The 18,862-nt window shown below is 41.9% G+C and overlaps 1 protein-coding gene across 4 annotated transcripts in view; it reads right to left on the reverse strand.

Moving 5' to 3' along the window:
• The window catches only part of LOC126424923 (ankyrin repeat and SOCS box protein 3-like), a 212,186-nt gene that overhangs the window by 131,353 nt on the left and 61,971 nt on the right, over nt 1–18,862 (reverse strand). The gene's annotated exons all lie outside the window — the stretch shown is intronic.

Genomic DNA, 18,862 nt, shown 5'->3' on the forward strand with positions numbered 1-18,862 from the left:
ATAGAAATGCCTACAGGAAAATTAAAGAGGCCTTTGGAGAAAAACAAAATGGCTGTATGAATTTCAAGAGCACAAATGGAAACCCAATAGCAAGCAAACAACGAAAAGTTGAAAGCTGGAAGGAATATATAGAGGGGCTAAACAAGAGAAATTAACTTGAACGCATTATTATAGAAAGAGGAAAGGAAGTAGATGAATGAGAGATAAGACACTGCAAGAAGAATTTGAGTTTGGTTGGGTTATTTGGGGGAAGAGACCAGACATCCAGGTAATCGGTCTCATCGGATTAGGGAAGGACAAGGAAGGAAGTCAGTGGTGCCCTTTCAAAGGACCGATTTAGGGAAATCACGGAAAACCTAAGTCAGGATGTCCGGACGCAGGATTGAACTGTCGTCCTCCCAAATGCGAGTCCAGTGTGCTAGCCACTGCACCACCTCGCTCAGTGGAGAATTTGACAGAACACTGAAAGCCCTATGCTGAAACAAGGCCCCTGTAGTAGACAACATACCCTCAGAACCACTGATATCCTTGGGATAGCCAGCCATGAGTAAAAACTATTCCACCTGATTTGTAAGATATATGAGACAGGGGAAATATCCTCAGACTTCAAAAAGAACATAATAATTCCATTCAGAATAAAGTAAGAGCTGACAGCTATGAATATTACTGAACTATCAGTTTAATTAGTCATGGTTGCAAAAAACAGACACAAATTATTTAAAGAGAAATGAAGAAACTGGTACAAGTCAACCTCAGGGAAGATCATTTTGGGTTCCAGGGAAAAGTTGGAACATGCGAGCCAATATTGACCCTATTACTTATCTCAGAGTACATGTTATAGGAAATCGAACCTAAGTTAATAGCATTCATAAATTTGGAGAAAACTTTTGACAATGTTGACTGGAATACACTCTTTTAAATTTCTGACAGTAGCAGGGGTAAAACCAGCAACAGCAGACAAAGGCTTCCAGCATAAGGAATTACCCTTATTCGGCCAATGGGCTTGTCAAAGAGAGTGGAGGAGTGGACAGAGGGCAGAGTCTTGTCCTGTGGTGGGAAACTACCCCTAAAGACAGAATAATCAGCAATGATCAATGGTATGAGGATGCAGATGGCAATGGCATTAAAGATACATCATTTATATCCACAGGATATGTGACCTGTAACTGAAAAAAAATTGTGATGAGCTTCCCACTGGCAAAAAAATTCCAGCTCAATCCACAATTCAGATCTCTGGGAGTGGACTGCCAAAGGAGAAGTGAACATGAGAAAAAGACTGCATAACCAATGCAAGGATAACAATCTTTGAGTTGGAGTGGGGAATGTAAGAAGTATGATTCTCAAAGGGAAGTCAGAAATAAGGGAAAAGTGAAGGCTCAACCTAGGTATAGTGGGGTCATTGACGTGAAATTGACAGAACATAACAATTTCTCAGATGAACATAAGAAAATATCAGCAGCAGCAGAAAGTTGTATAAATGGAGTAATAACTTGGTGTGATGAGAAGGGTAGGTGGAAGAGTGAGTTATTTTGAATGATTTAGCAATAGGAATATTCTCATCAGAATTGGCAGCAACAACAACAGTTCAAGCATACATGCTGATGTCAAGAAGTGGATGGGATGGGATGAACAGTCTAGTAAGAACCCAAAATGAATTGAGAGTAAATTGAAGAAAGATGAAAGTAATGAGGAATAGCACAAATCAGGTTACTGATAAACTAAACATCATAACTGGGATCCACAAAGTTGATGGACTACAGGAATTCTGCTACCTTGGAAGCAAAATAACACACAACAGACAAAGCAAGGAGAACACAAAAAACAGATTACCACAGGCAATTAAAGAATTCCTGGGAAAAAAAGTGTCTACTGGTATCAAAGACTGGCATCCATCTGAAAAAGAAATTTCTGAAAATGAACATCTGGAGCACAGCATTGTATAGGAGGAGGGAGGGAGGGAGGGAGGGAGGGAGGGGGGGGGGGGGAGGGGTGAGCAGGAGAAAAGAATCTAAGAAAATTACCAGATTACCACAGGTGGACAGACAAGATGAAACATGACGAGCTCCTCCACAGAATGAACAAGGACAGAAATCTGTGGGAAATATTCACCAGAGACTGTGGCATGTGTGTGTGAAATGTGTTGTGTGTGTGTGTGTGTGTGTGTGTGTGTGTGTGTGTGTGTGTGTGTGTGGTGGGGGGGAGGCATGTTTTGACAAAGGCCTTGTTGGCCAAAAGCTCATTTTGTGAGTCTTTCTGTTGTGCCTATCTGCGACTCAGCATCTCCACTATACATGGGTAGCAACTATCCTTTTCCTAATATTCTTACATTCACAAGAAGACAGGTCAGAATATATGTTAAGACGTCAAGGTATAATTTCCATGATACCAGAGAGAGTGGAATTGATAGGGAAAGCCAGAGATTGGAATGTTTTCAACAAATAAGTAATGATGTTGGACATAAGTACTACTGTGAGATGGAGAGGTTGGCACAGCAGAGAAAGCTATGGTGAGGTGCATCAAACTAGTCAGATGGCTAAGAACCTGAAATTTAAGTGAATGTCATCTGTTAATATTGCATTTGTGCATACTACTATCAGCTAAAATGGAGCAATACACGTTGGATCAATGCATACAGATTTTGCAAGTGCACTTCAAGTATGATGAATGCTATGTAGAGACCGTTCGAAGACTTGATGTAATTTTTTGTATGCAAACTCTGCCTCTTGTGTCAACAGTATAGAGACTGGTATAAGGAAATTCAAAGATGTAGGATGGTCAGTGAACACCAGATCACCTTGACATATTTGTTCTTATTGGTCAGTAGAGAATGTTGCTCTCATAAGTGAGAACACTGCTATGAGTCCAGTGAAGTCAATTTACTGCCTTTCTCACCAGTTAGTCATTCCTAGAAGTGGTTTGCTTGAATTTTAACAAAAGGTCTGCATTTGGATCTTTTTACAATCCAACTAACACAAGAGCTGAAGACAATGGGCCATTTGAAGAGTTGAACATTTGCCAATTGGGTATTCAGAAAATAAGATTTCAACAGTCATTTTCATAAGAAAATAATCTTCAGTGTGATAGTACACTTTCAGTTTAATGGAAACATAACTAAACAAAAGTGCCAGATTTCGATGACACAGAATCCACGTATTGTCCATGAGAAGTGTCTTTATCCAGAATGAGTCACTGTTTGGTTCAGATCATGGGCTGATGGAATAATTGGGCCATACTTTCTCGAAGACGAGACTGGAAAAGCAGTGACAGTAACTGGTGATCATTATCACCATACGGTAACACAGTTCTAATGGCCACAGTTGTGAGAATTGAATGCAGAACACGTGGTTCCAACAGGATGGGGCAATCTGTCACACTGCTGTTGCAACAACAAGATTGCTGAGAGAGAGATTCCCAGCTAGTCTCATCTCTCGCAATGGCAATCAGAACTGGCCAGCAAGAGTGTATGATTTGACACTGTGTAACTTGTTTGTGGGGGTATGTCAAATTTTCTGTTTATGAGAACAATCCACGAACCATCCCTCAACTCAAGGCAGAAATTAAATGTGCCATAGGTCATAGATCACAGTGCATCAGCAGTAAACCATGTCAGTATCTTCTGTAAAATTTTCCGGAGGTAAAATAGTCCCCCAATCGGATCTCTGGGTGGGGTCTGCAAAAGATACAGACAACGTGAAGGAAAAGAATCCAAATTTTAACATAGCCACTTGGAATGTGAGAACACTGCTTCAGTGTAGCATGCTAGAAAATGTAAAACTTGAAATGGAACAACTGGAAATCGATATCATAGCCATATCAGACATGAGATGGCCCCAACCAGGTGATTTCTGGTCTGGAGAATACAGAGTCATTCACACCAGAACTGACCAAGATAGACCAGAAATGGGGGGAGTTGGAATAATTTTGAGGAAAAACTATGGCTCATGTGTCAAGGGATATGTGCAATATAGCTCTTGAATAATACTAGTCAAACTTGAAACTAACCAAAGGAGATTGTGATAATAAAAATATACATGCCAACATCCAAAGAAGAAGATGCAGTCATTGACAAAATATAAAAAGAAATAAGTAATGCGATGAGAAATGTTAAGGGAGATGAAAACCTGATTGCCATGGGGGACTGGTACGCGATTGTGGGTGAAGAACCGAAGGAAGGAATTGTTGGCAAATATGGACTTGGAAGTAGAAATGAAAGAGGAGATCAACTTGTCGAGTTCTGCTCAAGGAACCAATTAATTGTTGCAAACATACTTTTCCAACACCACAAATGAAGAAGATACACACGGAAGGCTCCTGGAGACCTGAGGAGATGACAGATTGAATACATTCTAGTGAAAGCACGTTTTAGGAACCATACAAAAGATTGCAGGAGCTGTCCATCTGCAGACATAGGCAGTGATAATAACCTGCTCCTGATGTAAAGTTCACTGAGATTCAAACATTTGAAGAAGAAGCCAGTAAAACTTAAATGGGAACTAGAAAAACTGAAAACTGAGGGACTGGCAAAGCTCTATGCTCATGAAACAGACAACCTAGCTAAGAATTTTCAACATGGTGGAGTAAATGAAGACTGGGATCACACTAAATCTGGTATATGCAAAGCAGAAAAGATAGTTGGAAGAACTGAACTCAAAAACAAGAGGAAATGGATTACAGCAGATATTATTGAGCTTATAGAAAACAGGAGATTATACAAAAATACAACTGATGAACAAGGAAAAGCTGAATACAGAAGACTAAGGAATTTAGTTAACAGAGAAGCTAGGAAAGCAAAAGAAAATTTTCTTGAAGAAATGTGCAGAGAAGTGGAAGAAAATATGCAAAACGGAAGAACTGATTTAGCCTACAGAACAGCAAATCAATTTTTTAACAAACGTAAAACAACACTCTTAGGCACGATATAAAATAAAGAGGGGTAAATGCTGTTTGGTGAAGACATGGTGAAGAGATGGAAAGAATACATAGAGGAGTTGTATGCGGAAACACCTCTTTCAGAGGAAGTAATAGGAAGAGAAGAGCAAGGGAGATGACATTCTGCAAGAAGAATTTGACAGAGCTCTTAAAAGAACTACAGGACAACAAAGCAACAGGTACTGATGACATCCCTGCAGAACTTATAAAGAATGCTGGTGACAGCATGAAAATGATGCTGCTTAAACTTATTAGATCCATATATAACACAGGAGAAATACCGACAGACTTCCAGAAATGTATCATTGTTCCTATACCAAAGAAGTCAGCAGCTACAAAATGCGAACAGTACCGAACTCTAAGCCTAATATCACATGCATCAAAAATTTTCATAAAAATAGTTCTGAAGAGAATTGAAGAGAAGCTGGAGGATATGCTGAGTGAAGATCAGTTTGGTTTCAGAAGGGGATTGGGAACAAGAGAGACGATTCTGACACAGAGACTCGTTATTGAAAAGCAGTTACAGAAAAATAAACCAACTTACATTGCCTTTGTAGACACGGAAAAGGCGTTTGATAATGTTATCTGGCAAGAAATGTTCAGAGTGCTGAGGAAAAGTGGAATAAAGTACAAAGACATCCGTGTGATACTCAGTTTCTATAAGAATGAGGTGGCAGTGATTAGGAACTGTCACCATGAACAAGAAGCAAATATTAGAAAAGGGGTAAGGCAAGGACGTGTTCTCTCTCCTCTTACATTCAATGCTTACATCCAGGAAGCTATAGACCAAGTTTGGGAAACTACTGAGGTGGGGATCAAAATTAATGGGCAGAAGATAGACATGCTACGTTATGCAGATGATATTGCTATAGTCACAGAGACAAAAGAAGATCTAGAGGAAGTCATCAGAACAATGGAAAAAATTCCATGCAATCAGTATGGAATGAAGTAAACAAGAAAAAGACTAAAGTGATGGTATGCAGTACAGGAGCAGAATGTGAACCTCTGAGAATGAGAATTGGAAGGAGCTGGAAGTGATAGAGGAATTTACTTACCTGGGAAGCAAAACCACAAGAGATGGTAGAAGCCAGAAAGAAACTACGACCAGAATACAAAAGGCCAAAATTGCATTTAATCAGAGAAGGAACTTACTCACCAGCAACAATATCAGTCTGAAAATAAGGAAACGTATCATGAAAGGTTTCGTTTGGAGTGTGGCCCTATATGGATGTGAAACTTGGACAATTGGAAAAGAAGAGAGAAGACGGCTAGAGGTCCTGGAGATGTGTTTCATTATTAAATTAAAAATTTTGTTCTTTATGGGACACACTAGGACTAAGTCAAATCCAGTAACATCCCGTACACTGTACTACTAATGATCAACAAGCTAATTACATATATTACAGGTTCAAACTACAGTTTGTATCTCTGCTAATTTTCTTGTTCAGCTGCAATAACAGCCTAATTTTCAGAATTAACTGATCTTTTTCAATAACTGTGAAGTAACGGTGGAAATAATTTTTCAAGCAAGTTGTACCACAGCATACTATCTGAAAATTTCTTTGCACTGATTCCTCTTCCTCAAGAATCTGTGAATCTACATGTATAATACATTTTTCACTGAAATGATTTGTAAAAGGAAACCATTACACAATGACTGCATTTAAATAACTATTAACACCTAGAAAATTTAATGAAAAATAATTATGAAAGAAACAATTAAAATGATTTATCGGTGTAGTTGGTTTAAATGCTTTGGTCAACAATGATTTTTTGGCAAAAGATAGTGGTTATGTGTGTTTTAACTGCTACAGAAAGCTAGATTTCTGTGCCGCTATGCTTTGTTATCTGTTTCAAGTTATATACGATGCTATACAAACTTTCCTGCAAGTAAAGAAAGACTTAAATGATTATTACAATAATATGGTGATGTGGCTCTCAAAGGGAAAACAAAAGGTAACTGAAATGATGTGTGTCATGTTCCAAAGATCAAAATTGTTGTGATTGTATATAAGAACAAAGTAAAGACTGATTGTAAGTTAGTTATCAAAATTACAAACAAAAGTTATGGAATAATTTATGGCACACCAGCAGCAGCTGATGCCTTTATAACAGACTGGTACATACACTTTGATGGATCAGCACATAATCAAAGCAAACATGTTAATTAAATTTGATAATTCCAACACCCAGAAGGAAACATCACCAACTTGATCATATATTTTAAAGACAAAAAAAGCACACATGCAAGATATCAGCCCAGCTACTGATCCCACAGGGAAATTTGGGCCATAATTCCGACAGTATACAGTTATAACCTTCTGAAAGTACAGCTTTTAAACATATGAACACACTGGTTATCACTCACCCTGCCCCACTGCAGCCTTTTAATGCCCAAATGCAAAATATTGAACAGTGCAGTGAGTAAGAGGGTTGTGAAATGCTGTTTTGACATTGTTAACATGCTTTGCAGTTACACAGTTCCGTACCTGTAGCTGGTGCCAGATATCTCTTTGCCTTCAACATTAGTAGTTCAGAAATACAGAATAAAAAGCCACCGACCTATAAGCTAAACTGTCTGCAGCCACCGATGAAATTGAGCATTATCAGCAAAGGAACAGCTTGCGCTTGTTCGGGGTAGCTGAAAATGATCGTGAAAACACCAACGACCTGGTCATTAGCCTCGTGCGTGAGAAACTTGGCGTGCATGTCGACGTGGCCAATATTGACAGAAGCCACCATGTTGGGCGCAGGATACCAGGTGCCATGAAACCCAGGCCCATAATAATTAAATTTGTGTCCTACCAGAAAAGAGCTGAAGTGTTTACTCAGAAAAGAAAACTCGCCAAGCGTGGGATTACCCTGAGGGAAGATCTGACATGTGAAAGACTAAAAGTTTTGAACACTGTGATCACACAGTTCGGCCTTCAAAATGTATGGACCCAGGATGGCAGGATTGTAGTCAAGATGGAAGGAGGGAGGAAAACGTTGACGAACATGTTCGAACTGAAAGACTGAGCGAAATCTCGTGAAATACAGTCTCATATTGTACTCTGTCTAATAAAAGTTAATTTTTATTATTTTGTTTCATTTTTTAAGGTAAATATTGCTTCGCTATTTCTCTAAGTACCATAAGTACTCTGTATAAAATAAGTCAATTGTTTCGCATAAATACTGCTTCTTTATTTCTCTATCATAAGTGCTCATGTACATTCATATTGTTAGTCAAATGGGAATTAACATTCTCCATTAACAGGAATCTCCTTAAATCCACCTTTCTATATCTATTATTTTCATCCTCGTCACTACCACTACTACTACTATTTTCTTTCTTGTAACCACTACTGCCACTTTCCATCTTTCTTTTCGCTCCCTTCTCCGATACTTTCAGCCTGTTTTTCAACTTTAGCCCACAGACGCTTGAGTCAGCCACGACTTTGGGCACACCTGCAAATATGTCTTCCCCCATGAATTCCAGCTTTTGTCCCTCTTCCAGCCAGCAGGTAAATGGAGCACGCTCGGTCCTACAGGCGCCCACAATGGGACGGACCGGTTCCGGCGGCGGGCTCTTTGTGGCCCAAGTGAACGCGCAGTCACTAACTGCTCACTTCGCCAAGTTCTATGACCTGTTCTGCCAGTCACTGTTCCATATTATCCTCGTCTCTGAAACTTGGTTGAAACCAAACGTTTCTTCCAACGCTATCCGAATCACTGGTTACTCTCTCCTAAGAGCAGATCATGAAACTCGACATGGGGGTGGTGTGGATGCCTATGTTCACTCTGATCTGAAACCTATTATACTATGCACATCGGATGCAAAGGGCGAAGGAGAAGCAGAGTTCTTGTTTTTCGAAATAAATACATCAAATCAGAAACTGCTAATTGGAGTAATCTATAAACCGCCAAAGGTCGGTGCCATGTCCTCCTTTCAGTCTGCCCTGTCCTCGCTCGTGTCACAGTATGAGCACATAATCATTATGGGCGACACAAACATCGACTTACAGTTAAAATCTCCCTCTGCAGAAAAACTAAGGAGACTGTTCCACTCCAATGATATGAGTATAACACCGCTGGACCCAACCCATCACAAGCCACACAGCCATATGCTCATAGATATAATAGCAACAAAGCGACCAGATAAAATAATTCGCACCAATCAGACATCAGCTCTGGGCCTCTCTGCTCATGATGTGATATTCTTAAATTACTCAATGCATACTACCAACAAAAAATCTCACCTAGTAACCTACAGAAACCTAAAAAATGTTAACCATGACGTTCTTCAAAAGGATTGCTCAGACATCCCTTGCATGATATAAGCAATGAATCGAATTTAGACAGAAAAATTCGAGAATTATGTCTCAAAATTATTGCACTGTATGACAAATATGCTCCTCAATGTACTGTCAAGGTAAAGAGAGCTCCCGCTCCGTGGCTCACCACTGAATTACGCCAGTTAATGAATAAACGTGATGCTGTACATACGGCCTTCAAGCGTAACCCAACTCCCGAGGCGTATGAAGCTTACAGGAAACTCCGAAACAGAACCAAGCAAAGTGTGAGCAATGCCAAAATCAGACATGCCCACTCTGTCGTATGGGGCATATCGAAACCTGCTGCACTGTGGAAAAAGCTGCGCAGTTTCGGTATAGGGAAGCGAAGATCTGATGCTGTTTATCAAGCGTCTCCAGAAGAATTAAACGATTTCTTATCAACAGCTGTAAACTGTCACACAGCGACAAATTACCAGCCCCAAGATAACAATCTCTCAAGAGACAAGTTTTTCCTAAAACATGTCACTACAGGCACAGTACACAAGGCAATTACGAGAATCTCTTCCGAGGCAGTAGGAAATGATGGAGTGAGCATTAGCATGATTAAAAACGTTGTAGACACCATTATTCCAGTTATCACAGACATCTTCAACCTGTCTCTTGTCAGTAGTACATATCCTACTGAGTGGAAGCAAAGTTTAATTCATCTTATACCCAAGACTGACAGCCCAAAGTCGCCAGGTGACTACAGGCTGATCAAGCATACTACCTGCAATATCTAAAGACTTAGAATGCATCATCCATGAACAGCTGACGGACTACCTCAAAACTCATAAAATCCATGATAAATATCAGTCAGGCTTCCGAAAGCACCATAGTACAGCAACTGCATTAATCAAAGCAACTGATGACATTAAACATGCTATGGACAGATGTGAAGCTACCATCCTAACACTGATTGACTTTAGCAAGGCCTTTGATACAGTTGACTTTGATATATTGCTAATTAAAATGAAACAGCTGAATTTCTCAAACAGCGCAATGCACTGGTTCGACAGCTACCTCAAAAACAGAAGTCAACAAGTCATTTGTGGGTCAGAGAAGTCATCATGGAAAAAGTTCGCTCTGGAGTTCCCCAAGGCTCTGTCCTTGGTCCATTACTCTTCTCACTGTACATTAATGATATTTCTTCAGTGATTCACTCCTGCAACTACCATCTATACACCGACGACATCCAACTGTATATAAGTGCAAGCCCCAAGAACATTGCTGACGCAGTAGCGAGTATGAATGCAGATCTTTGCTTTGTTTCTTGATGGGCACAGAACCTAGGTCTGAAACTAAACCCCAAGAAATCCCAGGTCATTCTTATATCTCATCCAAAGTTAATCAGCCGATACTTTCGTGAAACAGTCCCTCAAATATCCTTAATGGCACCCAACTATCATACGAAAAAACAGTAAAAGACCCTGGAATAATCTGCGATGAACACCTAAACTGGGAAGAACAAACAGTCACAGCTTGCCGGAAATCACTCTCCTCCCGACATGCAATCCCAAAATTTAGAAAAATATTTCCAACCCAAAAATTAGTCCAAACATTAGTCTTGCCCAATCTTTACTACTGTGACGTAGTTCAACACGGCACAAATAGTGAAAATTCGAGATGCCTCGAGCTAGTGATGAATGGTTGTGTTAGATACGTGTGCAATATACAGTTGTATGATCATATCAGTCCTTCATACTCCCAGCTAGGTTGGATACACCCACATAATGTATGCGATCTCCACACAATGTGCTTACTTCATCGATTTCTTAGTCGCTGGTGCCCCCAATACTTATCTTCTCACATTAAACACCTATCATCATTCCACAACCGCAATACCAGATCGGATACGTCTAGAATCTTGGTTGAACCTTTATATAGCACAAAATCTTTCTCTGTGTCATTCTCCATCTCAGCCATACGACTATGAAACACGCTCCCCTGTGATCTGCGTCTTATTCAGAACCATTCAACATTCTAGAGGGAACTCAAAACTTACATATTGGGGACGGTATAGACACCACTGTTGTGCCCCTCTCATCTCTTTCTTCCTCCTCTCCATCACAGCTTCGAATTTTACCATTCTATTTCTCTTCCTCTAACCTAGCTACCTCTTCTATATCTCTTTCACCCCATTCTATCGTCTTATGTCTCTGCTCGATGTGAATAACTCACAAGCTGCAAGAACATAACGATAAAATTCCCAACTAGCAATAAGACTGACATTCATAAAAGAAAAATATGTTTACTTTCATATACAAAGTCATTACTATTATTATTATTATTATTATTATTATTATTATTATTGATTATTATAAATATTTTTTTATTGTTATCATTATCCTTGTACTACTGTTATAACCTCTATTTTTTACTTTAACATTAATACTGTATAACACGCGGTATGTCCATAATGTTCTGTACAAACTGAAATTCGTTCAATCTCAGTATGCCTGGTTAGGTATAAGAGAGGGCCTGAAGGCCCTAATCTTGCCAAGTAAATTAAATGCTTAAATAAATAAATAAATAACACAAATGAGTTGGTCATTGATAATGTGACCAGACGTCCCATATTAGGCAGGACTAAAAGTCTTGTTTTTCATCAATCAGATGAAATATTTTACATTACCAACAGCCAACAAAGCAAAGTGGTGTATATATTATGGGTCTGCAGTACACCATATAATGGAGACAAAGTGTCACAGACAGGAAAAACGAGACTGCTAAAACTGTACACACACACACACTAACAAAGGTTGAGTCCAGGGGCCTGTGGGAACATAGGATATATTGAAGGGAGAATAACCACCTGTGCAATTCAGAAAAAATGATGATTCCGATGCCACAGGCTGCGAGGCAGTCACTGAAGTGAAATACATTGTGCTGGGTAGCGTGCTCAACAACTGGGTGGTCTAGCTGTTTCTTGGTCACAGTTTGGTAGTGACCATTCATGTGGAGAGACAGTTTGTTGGTTGTCATGCCCACATAGAATGCAGCACAGTGGTTGTCGCATAGCTTACATGATGCTTGTGATGGGGCTGTAGTAGGTAGTGGTGGTGGGAAGATATATGAAGGGAGGATATATGAAGGCCTTTTGATCAAAAGCTTACTTGTTTAGCAGTCTTTTTGTTGAACTTGTTTGTGACTCAACATCTCCACTATATGGTGAGTGATAATTATCCTTTTCAAATATTGCCATTATTCCATCCTGGCTTTCCTATTGTTTGGATCTACAATACATATACATCTGAAACCATTAGGAGACTTTGCCTGCGAAAGCACAGTTGCAGACCACTGAAATGTGCCAGTCTGCACTATCATCTAAAATGTATAATCACTTGTGTTTGATTTGAATGCTGACAACAGTAACAAAAACTGTAAATGCATATGCTTAAGTGAGAGTTAAAAAAAAAAAAAAAAAACACACACACACAACCCTTATAGTTGTGACTTTGGTAGTAGATGGTACTGGGTTCTGCATTTGTGAAATAATAAAACACAGTGAACTTTAGCTAAACTGCTAGTGCCGGAAAGTAAGTATGTTTTTAATAATGAGCAACAAAAGGAATACCCATATACAAAAAATCTATTTTTACTTTCAGTATACACCATGGGATAGGTGTGGGTGTGGGGGTGAAGGGGATAAGTGGGGGAGGTGATATCTACATATCAAAAGAGAGAAACATAAAAGAATGGTGTGTGCAAGTGCTCTTTTTAGCACTGCATTGACTATACTTTTTTAAGTGAAATTTTTGGTGATAAAGTTATGAAATTAGCAACTGTTGAAGGAGTATTTGCTTACCATACTGTCCACCACAACTAGTCTTTCAGATCAATGGACTGTACAGCTAAACTAGTCCACTGTACTTTTGAACCAAAATATACTTGCAGCCATGGCAAAACTGAGGCAATTACATTAAATGTTTTAGCCCCATTTGCCATTTCTCAACTAGAACATGATCTGGAGAGATCTAATTATTTATTTCCATAATGACAGATGCATCAAACTATAAGCACATAAAAATATTTTCATTGCTTGTTAAATACATTAATTCTACTGAGGGGATTAAAGTTAAAATATTAGATGTGAAATCTTTGCCTGAAGGAATTTCAGAAATCATTGCTCCATTTTTGAGCGAGTGTTTGAAAAATAATAACTTAAAATAAAAAAATTGCTGTATTACAAACTGCAATTCTGAAGGTTTATCCAGAAAGGGTGTCAACAACATCTTCACAAAACTAAAAGGAAATTTAGGTCATAACTTACTTGAGGTTCGTTGCTCTGCTCATATAGCCCCACAGTACTATCCAGATGGTTGATGATGTCCTTCCCATTGATATCAAAGACACTGTTCATCAAATACACTCTTATTTCTATGTGTATGCTGTATGGGTTAAAAATCTTAAAAATAAAAAATAAAAAAATAAAACAAGTATTGGGCTATGGTAAAACAAGGTGGCTTGCTTTACTCTCTGCAGTCAAACATCCTCTGACAACATTTATTTCTCTGAAACTACATTTTGTAACTCAAAATAAAAGGTACATTTGTTATCAAATCTGTTGTGGGTTGGCAGGAGAGCCAATACTGTGTTACTAGAGGAAGCCGAAAGGCACGCGTTTTAGCTCACGCAGGCTGGCGTGAGGTATTATTCACAATATCAATAGTAATTGATAATGGCGCCTTGCTAGGTCGTAGCAAATGACGTAGCTGAAGGCTATGCTAACTATCGTCTTGGCAAATGAGAGCGTATTTTGTCAGTGAACCATCACTAGCAAAGTCGGTTGTACAGCTGGGGCGAGTGCTAGGAAGTCTCACTAGACCTGCCATGTGGCGGCGCTTGGTCTGCAATCTCTGATAGTGGCGACACGCGGGTCCGACGTACACTAACGGACCACGGCAGATTTAAAGGCTACCACCTAGCAAGTGTGGTGTCTGGCGGTGACACCACATTCCTCCCCCGCAAATCGGCGCACAGTTGTGGCATAAGGCTTCCGCCCGCCGTGGGGAGGACCCCATGTTGACGTATGCGACGAGGTGGGGAGCCTAACAGGCGAGGCTGTGCCACCCGCACCCTGCCATTCGGACTGCGGGGAGCTAGGAAACGTCTGAAAACCTGCTCCAGAGTGCATGCCAACATGCGGTGTATGCGCCCGCAGAGAGACAGGAGGGGCCGAAGGGTCGACCTCCATCGGGCCGGGGCACCCGACGGGCGAAGACGATATACGGTCCGGAGCGGGCAAGAGTTCCATGTTGGAGGACAACTGGTCACGGGAAGCAATCGGCGGCGTGTGATCCAGGAAGGCGCCCGGCGGTTGCAGCGACGCGTCCACTGCGGGCGTCGCCGGCAGAAGAACAGGCGGCGGTGGCGGTGGCAGCGGCGCATCACCATGGGGCAAAATGGAAGGCAGCGTCGGTAATACCTGGGGCTGAGGCAAGCCAGTAGATGGGTCCCCAGGGCGCTGACCGGACGGCACCGTCGCTGAAAGCAGACGGGAAGTGGCAGATCCCATGCGACGACACAGGCGCAGCTGGTTGAGATGCCGGCGCACCTCACCAGATGCCCCCAAAACCAGATACATAGCGCGACCGAGGCAGCGAAGAATGCGCCCTTCGAGCCAACGCCATGAACCTTGATAGTGATGATAGTAGACAACGTCGCCTCGAGCAAAAGCAGGTGTCTGCCGCTGCACAGGAACCTGATGCGGCGGATGTAGCAAAGACATCAAAGTTCGATGAGGGCGACCGTGGAGCAACTCAGCTGGCGAGCGACCATCTCAGGGCTGAGAGCGATACGAGGACATAAAGAGCAATAATGTGTCCTCCCGAGAATGTGACTCTTTCAACTTCAACATCTGTGACTTGAAAGTCCGGACCAATCGTTCAGCGGCACCGTTTGACTGTGGTGAAAACAGCGCGGCCGTCAGATGTTGAATACCATTGGCCTTGCAGAATGACTGAAATTCTGCGGACATGAATTGTGGGCCATTGTTGGAAACAATAGTCTGTGGAAGACCTTCAATGCAAAAGATAGCAGATAACGCTTGGATGGTGGCAGATGACGTCGTGGAAGACATCCGGACAACAAAAGGAAAATTACTGAACGAATCTACCACAACCAACCATCGAGCATTCCAGAATGGACCAGCAAAATCGATGTGTAAGCGTTGCCAAGGGGAAGTGGCTTTTGGCCATGCAAAGAATTTCCGTGGTGGTGCTGATTGTTGTTCGGCACACACCAAGGAAGAAGAGCACATATTCGTAATCGCGGCATCGATTCCGAACCAAGTACGGTGCTGACAAGCAAATTGTTTCGTTCTCACTATACCCCAATGTCCTTGGTGGAGAAGCTGTAAGACAGAGGACTGTAATGAACATGGGACCACGACCCTGGACTGATCATTATCAGAACGCAACAGCAAAACACCACGTCGAACAAAAAGTCTCTCCTTGTGAGCAAAATATCGGCGAACCAACGGGTCCCCGATCCGTGACTTTGGCAAGGGCCACTGCGTAGCAACAAAACGCAGAAGAGTAGCAAGGACAGGGTCGGCAGCTGTGGCTGTAGCTACACGACGAAAATCAATCGGAAACGATTCGACCACGTCATTGGTTTCCGAATCAATGAACATGCAAGCAAGTTCGGAGGAATCGAATGCTCAATCCTCAGCAACAGGCAAACAGGACAACGCATCGGCATTTCCATGCTTAGCAGTGGACTGATACAAGATATCGTAGCGGTACTGCGAGAGGAAAATAGACCAGCGAATGAATTTCTGCGCTGAACATGGAGGTACAGGCTTGGTCGGATGAAAAAGCAATGTCAAAGGTTTGTGGTCTGTGAGGATGGTAAAGTGACAACCATACAAGAAATCATGAAACTTTGTAGCACCAAATACGAGAGCCAATGCTTCTTTCTCGATCTGTGAATAATTTCTTTGCGCAGACGAGAGCAATTTGGACGCAAAGGCAATAGGGCGATCGTGCGATCCATCTTTGTGTGCAAGCACAGCACCGATCCCGAAATCCGATGCATCCACCATCAACAAAAGGGGCTTCCAGGGATCGAATGGCATAAGGCAAGTATTGGAAAGCAACGCCGATTTCAACTGGCGAAAGGCGCGTTCGCATGCCGTCGTCCAGACGAACGGAACACCTTTACGGCATAAGCGATGAAGCAGAGCTGAAATGGAAGAGGCATGTGGAACATATCTGTGATAATAGTTAATTTTTCCCAGCACACTCTGTAGCTGCTTCAAATGCTGCGGTGAAGGCAAGTCTTGTATGGCACGGAGGTGTTCGGGACTGGGATGTATGCCTTGGGGAATTAAGTACATGTCCCAGGTAGGGTAAGTTACAAGCAAAAAAACACACATTTGTCCTTCCGCAAGCGAAGACCATTTTGTCGCAAGAGCTGAAATAATGTTCTGAGATTGGTCAAATGTTCTTCTTCCGTCTTTCCGGAGATCACAATATCGTCCAGATAATTTGCTGCAGTAGGGACTGATGCACAAACAGTTTGTAGATATTGCTGAGACAATGCAGGGGTGGATGCACACCCGAATGGCAGTCGTTTGAATCGATACAAACCAAGATGTGTGTTAACCACCAAAACACGCTGGGATTCTTCGTCCACCGGTATTTGCAAGTACGCATCTGCTAGGTCCAACTTCGAAAAATATTTACCCAGGCACAGTTTGTCAAAAAGATCTTCCGGGCGGGGTAAAGGAAAAGTTGCAGCCACTAGTTGTGGATTCACTGTTGCCTTGAAGTCCACACAAATCTCAATTTTCCAGAAGGTTTTTGCAAAATTACTAAGGGTGATGCCCAGAGAGAAGCCTGCACACATTCAATTACACCTTGTGATTCCAAATCGTGTAATGTTTTTGTGACCTCATCATGCAATGCATGGGGAACATTGCGCGCCCTGAAAAATTTTGGTTGCGCGTTTACTTTCAGTTCCAAATGTACTTTATAGTTCTTGTGCAACCGAGGCCCGGTGCAAAAATGTCTGAAAATTCTTCACATAGACGAGAAACACTGTCTGAAGGCACAGTCTGGTTCACTGATAGGACCTGATTTACCATAGACAAGTTAAACAACTGAAATAAATCGAAACCAAACAAGTTCACTGCAGAAGAAGAACGAAGGACATAAAATGACACAAGTTTTGTTTGTCCTTTGTATGTTGCAAGAAGGCTGCACTGTCCTAACACAGGGATCGCTTGACCTGAATAGCTACTTAACTTAACATTTGCGGCACGCAACGGAGGTGTGCCCAGCAGTTTGTAAGTGTCTTGATTGATCAGTGAAACTGCAGCCCCGGTATCGAGCTGGAATGGTATCACTTTGCCGTTAATGTCCAAGTCCACAAAAAGTTTATTGCCCTGCTGATGACAAGAGCGACTGTCTCATGCAACATGAACTGACACTGGCACAAAATCACTTGCGACTTGACGGCAGTTCCGGCGATGTCGACGCACTCTATTTGTGGGACGAACACAGTCACTGTTAGCGAGAGTGGCACTGGGCGGAGTGGAATGGACTATATGAATTTCCATGGGCGAAGTTTCGCGAGCCTGAGTATCCTTGGTTCAATTCCGATTCCAGCACGAAGCAAAGGGCCTGGAATGATTTTGAGTTTCCGATCTGAGCTTTTTCTGGCAAACACTTTGAACATGTCCTTTTTTATTACAGTAAAAGCAAATAGCTTGGCGTGACGGGCAATTCTCACGCGAATATCTAGTAGCACACCGCGGGAATGATTTTAGCACTGCATTTGCTTGCCGGCACGATACACGTGGCTGAGAGCCTGGCAGCAGCGGCGTGGCCAGGTACGAGGGCTGTTTACCATTCCGTGCAGCTTGCCCGGTGGGCCAGTCAACCTGACACACAGGTGGCGAAGTTTCAAATGATTCCTGAGCAAAGTCAAGTGTGTCCTGCCGATCCAATATGTCCATCACTTGTTGAAGGGAGGGATTGACTAGTTTCAAAATCTGTTCCCTTATACGAACATCAGAAACGTTCTGTGCAATTGCTTCACGTACCATAGTATCTGAATAAGGGAGTTCACACTGACACTCAAAAGCACAATCCCTAGTAAGGCCTTGCAAGGTTGCAACCCACTCCCCATTAGTCTGACCTGCTGTACGTTTTCTACGAAAGAAGGTATACCGTTTGGCAACTACATTGACTGAGTCTTTGAAATATGCATCTAATGCAGACAAAATTTCGTCGTAGGACAGAGTCGCTACGTCGCGTCGGGGAAATAATTTGACTATCACACGGTACGTGTGCACCCCTACTGAGGACAACAAAAAAGGCTGCCACTCGTTACCTTGAATTTTGTAGGTGGCAAGATGGAATCCAAATTGGTCTGACCACTCCATCCAGCTTTCCAGTGCAGCATCAAAAGGACGAAAAGTTGGCGCAACTGCGTATTGTGGCTGCGTTAGCAATGGAGCGGTGGCTGCCGCGTCGTTTTGCATTGCACGTTGACCCTGGACGAGCTGTCCAAGGGCATCCAGTAATGCCTGCATCTGCTGATTCTGTAAGCGATAAAATTTGGACAGTACATCTGGAGATGGTGGCGAAGCCATTACACAAGTAAATCAG

This window comes from Schistocerca serialis, chromosome 10, assembly GCF_023864345.2.
Source record: "Schistocerca serialis cubense isolate TAMUIC-IGC-003099 chromosome 10, iqSchSeri2.2, whole genome shotgun sequence".
NCBI classification, from domain to species: domain Eukaryota; kingdom Metazoa; phylum Arthropoda; class Insecta; order Orthoptera; family Acrididae; genus Schistocerca; species Schistocerca serialis.